The sequence below is a fragment of the Triplophysa rosa genome, unplaced genomic scaffold, assembly GCF_024868665.1.
Source record: "Triplophysa rosa unplaced genomic scaffold, Trosa_1v2 scaffold39_ERROPOS1708854, whole genome shotgun sequence".
Classification (NCBI taxonomy): domain Eukaryota; kingdom Metazoa; phylum Chordata; class Actinopteri; order Cypriniformes; family Nemacheilidae; genus Triplophysa; species Triplophysa rosa.
The window spans coordinates 20,612-29,148 of NW_026634397.1; positions in this window are offsets into that span (position 1 = coordinate 20,612).

Consider the following 8,537-nt stretch of genomic DNA (forward strand, 5'->3'; position numbering starts at 1 on the left):
TTCATGTGAGTGCGTGCGTGTGTGTGTGTGTCCGTGCATTCATGTGAGTGCGTGCGTGCGTGCGTGTGTGTGTGCATGTGCGTGCATTTGTGTGTGTGTCTGTGTGAGTGTATGCGTGTGTGTCCGTGCATTCATTTGAGTGCGTGCGTGCGTGCGTGTGTGTGTGTGCGTGCATGTGTCTGTGTGAGTGTGTGTGTGATGAGATGGTGAAGGTGTGACGGTGCTTGAATAATAAGAGGCGTTCAGATCTTACAGTGAATCAAGTTATTACCTTTGAATGTTTACAAAGACAAACTTTGAGTTGTTACTTGAGAAGAACTGGTGATTGTTCATGATTGTGTGTTAGTGGTTCCCTTTCTGTCGATCTCTCGACGTTGTGTCGAACCGACAGATTGGGGTTTGTCTTGAGAACCTATCATCTTCTGAGTATTTAGAAAAGGCCAATGAAAATTGGCAAAAGGAAATTTGCATGCCGGACTCCTCCCCGGATGTCCGGGTATAAGAGGGAAGCCGGCGTGCTCATTCATTCACCGTTTGTTCTTCAGAGCCTAAGCATCTGATGAGCGATTCTACGATCTTCTCTGGTCTATTTTCTGCTGGATCTTACAACGTGGTGCAGCGGACGGTCCCTTCCTGCAGCGACTCTCCACTGGGCGTCTCGGCAGTTCCGGAAGTGTCTGAGCAATTTTTTTCTTAAAGAGCTAATTTCTCCAGCGTGGCATGGCCCGCTGTTCTCTTGGGTGCAATGCGCTCATTGAGGAAGGGGACGGACACGATGTCTGCCTCAAGTGTTTGGGTCTCCGGCACGCTAAGGCAGCCTTTGTGGATACGTCCTGCCCGCACTGCGGGCGGATGGCGATCCAGACGTTGCGGTCACGGGTGGCTGTATTCTTTATGGATAAAGCCACCACTCCGTCTGCTACCCGATCCGTGACGGCAGCGGCTATGGCCCTGCCGCCCGCTTCGGTTAGCACCGGGGGTGATATGGGGATCACTGTGAACGTTAACCCGCCAGCCGCAGGCTCACGGACCGTTCACGCCCCGTCCTACCATCTGCTCAGCGCCCACTTACTCACAAAAAGAGTTACCTCTCTCTCTGGGTTATCACAGCCGTTCCCACCCTCTGCACGACGGTGGACGGCAACTCGACGTTGCGTCTCGGCGAAGCGCAATGTCGAGTATAAACACCAGCCCTCAGCACTCTCAGACAGACAGTGCGTTGAGCTGTGTAATCGCCAGGCAGGAAAAACAGCAGAGCTGATCTCCTCCCCAGGGGGCCTCCCCCGGCAAGGAATCCGTACTGCTAGCCATCGAACCACCCTCCGGGGGGACGATGAAGAAGATAGGACCTCTAGTCCCCCTGTCACTGTTTCTGGGAGCTTGGCTCCAGCTTCCCAGACTGTCAGGCTGGCTGAGGAAGACGATCCGTCTCGGCTACGTGATTCAGTTCGCTACACGTCCGCCCAAGTTTCGGGGCATCCTTTTCACCTCAGTCAGAGGCAACGATGCTCCCATACTTCGGGCAGAGGTCGCCTCCCTTCTGGCGAAGGGAGCGATCGAGCCCGTCCCACCAGTCGAGATGTCCAGCGGGTTCTACAACCCGTACTTCATTGTCCCCAAGAAAGGCGGGGGGTTGCGCCCTATCTTGGATCTGCGTGTTCTGAACAGGCACCTACACAAGCTGCCTTTCAGTATGGTCACGCAAAAGCGCATCCTGACAACCGTCAGGTGTCAGGACTGGTTCATGGCAATCGACCTGAAGGACGCGTACTTTCATGTCTCGATCCTCCCTCGACATCGGCCGTTCCTACGGTTCGCGTTCGAGGGACAGGCATATCAGTACAAGGTCCACCCCTTCGGTCTGTCCCTGTCTCCACGAGTCTTTACGAAGGTCATGGAAGCCGCCCTCCTTCCCCTCAGGGAAGGAGGCATGCGGGTACTAAACTATCTCAACGACTGGCTCATCTTGGCTCAGTCGCGAGATCTGTTGTGTACACACAGGGACCTGGTGCTCCGCCACCTAGATCGGTTGGGGCTACAGGTCAACTGGGAAAAGAGCAAGCTCTCCCCCGCGCAGAGCATCTCCTTTCTCGGTATGGAACTCGACTCTGTCTCCATGACAGCGTGACTGTCTTCAGAGCGCGCCCAGTCAGTGTTACACTGCCTGAAGCACTTCAGGCAGCCAGCGGTCCCCCTGAAACAATTTCAGAGGCTCCTGGGGCACATGGCATCCTCGGCGGGGGTGATACCCCTCGGGTTGATGCACATGCGACCGCTCCAACACTGGCTACAGAGTCGGGTTCCCTGTAGAGCATGGCACACCAGCAGCAGGCGTATGGTTATCACGCCTCTCTGCCGGCGCACCCTGACCCCCTGGTCGTAGTGCTGTATTAAACGATAAAAAACGATAAAAAATGATAAAAACGATAAAAATGATAAACGATAAAAAAAGTCTCGAGTCCGGACTCGAGACGTTTTTTTATCGTCTCGGACTTGTCTTGGACTCGTTGGTATTTGAACTCGGACTTGGTCATTGGTCTCGCAAATGTTCTAGTCGGTCTCGTCCGAGTCCAGCGATATATGTTTTATTTTCTCCTTCAAAACAAATCATTGATAGAGCAATATTCTTGTGATCCGAAAACTAATGATCCGAAAACTGTTTGCCGACTCTCGACTCTAGAACAAGAGCTGCGCGTGCTCATAAATTCTCTTTTCACACAGCAGTTCAGTTCAGTGTGTGCTGTTGTTGTAATTAAATAACTCCGGTATATTGGTTCAAGTCCACGGGACTGTCATGCACGCCAGAAAGGGAATAACTGAATTAATTTGTGGATAATATTAAGTGTTTACGGGAGACGCTAAACGGGAACGATTCAGCTGAACTGGTTGATTCGAATGAATGAATCGTCCGCGGCATAGTGATGGGAATTATGATTAATTTGAGTGATTCGTTCTTTTTCAGTTCGTTCACCAAAATGATTCGTTCAGATTTGTTCACTGATTCGTTCAGTGACCATTTCTATAATACGCCAGCAGGTGGCGAAAAAGAGTTGTGTTATGTCAACGTACGTATTAATGGACGTATAAACTGATTACAGGCTTTATTAAAATGTGTGTCTCTGATCTACTCATTAAATAAATAAAATAAGTCTAAATAAGTGGTTCAGATGACCAACGCACAAGGTTTTTCTGCATAATTAAAAAGTTAATTGTTTGGTCATTTACACATTCATAAATCTGGGATTATATGTATTTTAAATAAACAAGCGTGCAAAGTAGCCTACCTGTAACTGCGCTTTGCATCCGCTTTCTGCTGATTGCTGAACGAGACTCACATGCTAAATGACCAACCTACAGTTTACTGTACACTCTCGTTCATTTCGTTCATGAACGACATGTACCAGTTCGTTCAATTCGTTCACGAACGAGATCAGACTCAACAGTGACTTGGTCAGTGTGGGCGTATTCGTTCAGTGGAAGATCTAACCAATGACACGTCCCTTCACAGCCGGAACTTGAATGCTATTTGCTGACGTGACGCGAATGAGAGCTAAGCAATACTTTTTTGTTTTACAGTTTTTAGAGAAGTGCATGACATGAATTAAACGTAATGAAGTCGTTTTTATTTGAAAGAACAATAAATGATACAAAATGCACACAAAACACCTGTGCTTGCAGTACAATAACTGAGTAAACAGGCTTGACATTTTCCATGTTAATTTGTCTTTGTTACATTTAACCATCAGCTTGCATTATTGAATTATTTTCATAAGGATCTTTACATTGTGTCCGTTTCTGTACTTGTTGAACAAGAGACCTCATCTTTCATTTCGTTTACGATGCAGAAGTAACAGCTGGTTCACAAACAAGAATCAGCGTGTCCTTTCGTTCACTTACGAACGAGATGAACGAGATGACTGATCATTCATTTCGTTCACGAACGAGAATCAGCGGGTCCTTTTGTTCACTTACGAACGAGATGACTGATCGTTAATTTCGTTCATGAACGAGAATCAGCGGGTCTCATTCAGACTCAAACACAGGCTCGTTCAGTGAAGGGCGTATTCGTTCAGTACATTCAACCAATCATATGCTTTGTCAAAGCTCACTCTCGAACGCCATTGGCTCGTGCTTTAGACACTTTAAGCCAAGATGCTCTGTGCTCGAGGGAGAGATTTCAGTGAACGAGAAATATGAGTCATTGCATTTCGTGAACGAGAACGATTCGTTCACTTAAAAGATTCGTTCAAAATGAACGATTCGTTCACGAACGAAACATCACTACCACGGCGCGAACCAGCATCAATCATTCATCAGGCACGATGTCAGCGAGCAGCGGCATAATACAGATTGGTTTTACAAACCATAATAAATGTATCGACAGTGCGCTTAAAAGGAAATTTTTTGCAACAAAACTTTCCCCAAAACATGTGGGACAACATCCAATTTCGTAAGACACCTGCAAAGGCATCACAAAGAGAGGTAAGTTAATGCCTTGTTTCAGAGTTAGCATTGCATTTGAGTATTTTAGAAAGTTTGGAAAGTAGGGCTTAAAGATAAGATTGATCGTATTTTTATTGTCATTGTGATGAACATGTACTCCCTGACCAACGGTCCCCTCGGTACGGATGCCCTTGCGCACAGCTGGCCGCGGGTCAAACGGAAGTACGCCTTCCCCCCAGTGAGCCTCATTGCACAGACCCTGTGCAAGGTCAGGGAAGAGGAGCATCAAGTGGTACTAGTTGCGCCTTACTGGCCCAACCGGACTTGGTTCTCAGAGCTAATGCTTCTGACAACAACTCCCCCCTGGCCGATTCCCTTGATGAAGGACCTTCTTTCTCAGGGGAAGGGCACGTTTTGGCATCCCAGGCCAGACCTCTGGAACCTCCATGTCTGGCCCCTTGATGGGACGAGGAGATCCTGAGCGGCCTACCCCCGGCGGTGGTAGAGACTCTCACACAGGCTAGGGCTCCGGCCACTAGGAGACTTTATGCCTTCAATTGGCGCCTCTTCTCGTCCTGGTGCTCTTCTCGCGGAGAAGACCCACGGAGATGCTCGATCAGGTACGTGCTGTCCTTTCTCCAAGAGGGACTTGAGAGAAACCTCTCCCCTTCCACACTGAAAGTGTATGTTGCCGCAATTGCCGCACATCACGATCCAGTTGCTGGCAAGTCTCTAGGGCAGCACGACCTGGTCACCAGGTTCCTGAGGGGTGCGAGTTGAACCCACCTCGCCCGCGCCCCGTACCCTCTTGGGACCTCGAAGTGGTCCTGGCGGGCCTCCAGAGGCCCCCCTTCGAGCTCCTGGGAGAGGCCGTTCTTTCTCACCTGTCGATGAAGACGGCCCTCCTGGTGGCATTCGCTTCCATCAAGAGGGTAGTGGACCTACAAGCATTCTCTGTGTCCACGGGTTGCCTGGAATACGTGCCCAAGGTTCCCACCACTCCCTTCCGGGACCAGGTGGTGAACTTGCAGGCGCTCCCCACTGGGGAGGAAGACCCAACCCCATCCGTGTTGTATTCAGTACGCGCACTGCGCCTCTACTTGGACCGCACGCAGAGCTTGAGAAGTTCTGAGCAGCTGTTTGTCTGTTTTGGAGGTCAGCAGAAAGGGAGTGCTGTCTCCAAACAGAGGCTGGCGCACTGGATCGTGGATGCCATCGACACGGCATACCGGTTTCAGGATCGCCCCTGCCCATTAGGAGTTAGGGCACATTCCACTCGGGGTGTTGCCTCCTCGTGGGCACTGGCTCAGGGCGCCTCTCTGGCAGACATTTGCAGAGCTGCGGGTTGGGCTACACCCAATACCTTCACGAGGTTCTACAACCTCCACGTAGAACCGGTGTCAGCCCGCGTCCTGCAGGGCAACAGGTAAGACCGGCAACCGCTAGAGCATACGCCTGCGAAAGCCCTTCCCCCTCTTGGGGGAGCAGCGGCTATTCCGCCTCCCTTCTTTCCCCGCGGGTAAAGAACAGGCATTCCATCCATCACTAAGCACCCTCCCAGGGGGCAGGCTGGGCAGGGCAGCACTGCCCCCTTTGGCCGGGGAACAGTTGAGTTATCTCCCACATAGCTCTAACCGGACCTAGTGCTCCAGACGTGGTAACCCCCCCTCCGTGGGCTGTTCCGTCTGATGTATCCTCATGAATGGTTACCACCTCGGCAACCCATGACCTCCTTGGGTGGACTCCCACCTTGCGGTTAACTCCTGCAGTCCGCACATTTTCCCATGAGTTCTCCCCTGATGGTGAGACCATGTGGTGTCTCCACTAAATCCTCCATACAGTAGGTAGTGGTCTCTGCAGCGTTTTTCCCCCGGGGGGAATAATGCTTACCCAGTGGCCCTTACGGAGCCGGGCGGCTTCTCGCTCGTTAGAGAACTAGGCCTCCGCCCGTGACGGCTGGTGGCAGGGGCTTCCCAACTTTCGGAAATGCTCTGGGTCCCCCTTCCTCTCCACTGGATGGTCATAATTTCGCGTTAGCGCCTACGTCTGACTCGCCCAGGCCAGTCAACGTTGCTCCGCTAGAGATTGTGACGCGGCTCAGTGCTGTGGCGTCTTCCATAGGAACCCCAATTCCAAGCTTTATTAAGGAATTTTCTTTGGTGTTCTCAACTCAACTTTATTTATATAGCGCTTTTTACAATTTTCATTGTTACAAAGCAGCTGTACATAAGACATATTGACTATAAGCAAACCAATTAAAGTTGTACCTGCAAAAACATGAAAAAGGTGAAAACACAGAAGACAGACATACCCACATACAAAACACTCCACACACACAGTATGCACACGTACTAACACACGTACACAGACAAGTACGTGCACACACAAAGACACACACACACAGACACACACGCACACACACAGACACACATGCACACAAACAGACACGCACGCACACACAGTGAAAGCACACATTTAAGATAAAGGAGAGAGAAGCACAGGTCAAATATAACAGACTACAAATTCCTATATGCAATATTAATTAAGTAAAACTTTAAAATTCTAAAGCAGCCCCCCCGGTCAGGCAAATAGTACAAAACAGTGTGAAAACGGTGGCGAGGAACCCAAAACTCTAATCGAGAAAAAAACCCTCAGGAGAACCCAGGCCCAACCAGGGGATTCCAGTTCCCCTCTGGCAAAAGCTGCTGCCTCTGCACAAGCTCCAGAGAGCTTGCACAACAAGGCTAAATAAAATAAATAAACTTACTAATTATTTAAATTATAGTTTAAGATTATCATTAATAATCTAATAGCATTTGAAATTTTGTTTTGAAGACTTGTCAGGTGACCGCGTCCTTCTTTATCCAGCTCTATCATCTCAGCTCTTGTCAGGTCTCCTCTTCCCATTCTCCTCTCTACCATCAGGTCAGGCCATGAACTGCATCCTGCTTGCTGTGGTAACCTTGGAACAATGAGACAAGACTGGCTGAGAGTAGAGTACTGTTCTGCAATCTTTGATGCAACAAGTACATCAGTTGTGTTTTTGGTTCCGGTTGATCTAACTAATGCAGCCTAAACCCTCAGAGGATTTATATTATGGAAGTCTAGTGTATGCAAGATTAAAAAGATACAGGTTCTGCAAGGTTCTAGTACAGACATGCAACACAATGGCAAACATGCATATATAAAATAAAAGACTATTGTACAGAAAATGGGGGATAATAACATATAAGAGACATTGTACAGGGTAGTATACAGTAGAATATACATATGAACAGATTGCACACTTGTGCAAATGGATCATGTTGTAAGTAGAGGTAGTGTTATATACATGGAGATATAATAAGGCACAATAGTGAAGTGGAATATTGCTCTTAAGGAGCAGTTATCGGTTTAGGAGGGAAATTGCCCGGGGCAAGAAGCTGCTTCTGTGTCTGGAAGTCCTGGTGTTTGGTGCTCTGAAGTGCCGGCCAGAGGGCAACAGTTCAATTCCATTTTCAGTAGATTCAGGTGAGGTGAACCAGCCGCTAAAATACTGTAAATCCCTCTGAATTAAAGACCGCAAAGAAAAGTCAGTGAAGTGACACCCCGTTGAAAAAAACTGCATATGCGGGTTGGGTAGGTTTTGAAGCATGGTAGCTGGTTTAAACTGGTTATGTGCTGGTTTAGGACCAGATTAAACCAGCACAAACCAGCTTCCATGCTTCAAAACCTACCCAACCCACATATGCAGTTTATTTCAACAGGGCTCATTGTGAGATGTGTAAACATTGTTGTGAGTAAACACGATCTGTATCAGATGATTCATGTGGATGAGGAGAGAATTCATTTCCTCAGAGATTGTCAAGTAAAGACTGTATTACATTAACACGCTGATATACTCTCAGGAGTATTTCCCTCTTTACAAACATTTACTCTAAAAAATCCTGCTAATGAATATGAATTACATTGAATCCATGAAGCAACACCGAGTGGAGTTTAATGTTTGAAATTCACTGACACAAAACCCCTTAAAATCACATTACGCTGTATACATGTCTGCAGAATAAAATATACACAGGAAATAATATTCATTTATCATGATCAGTGTTGGG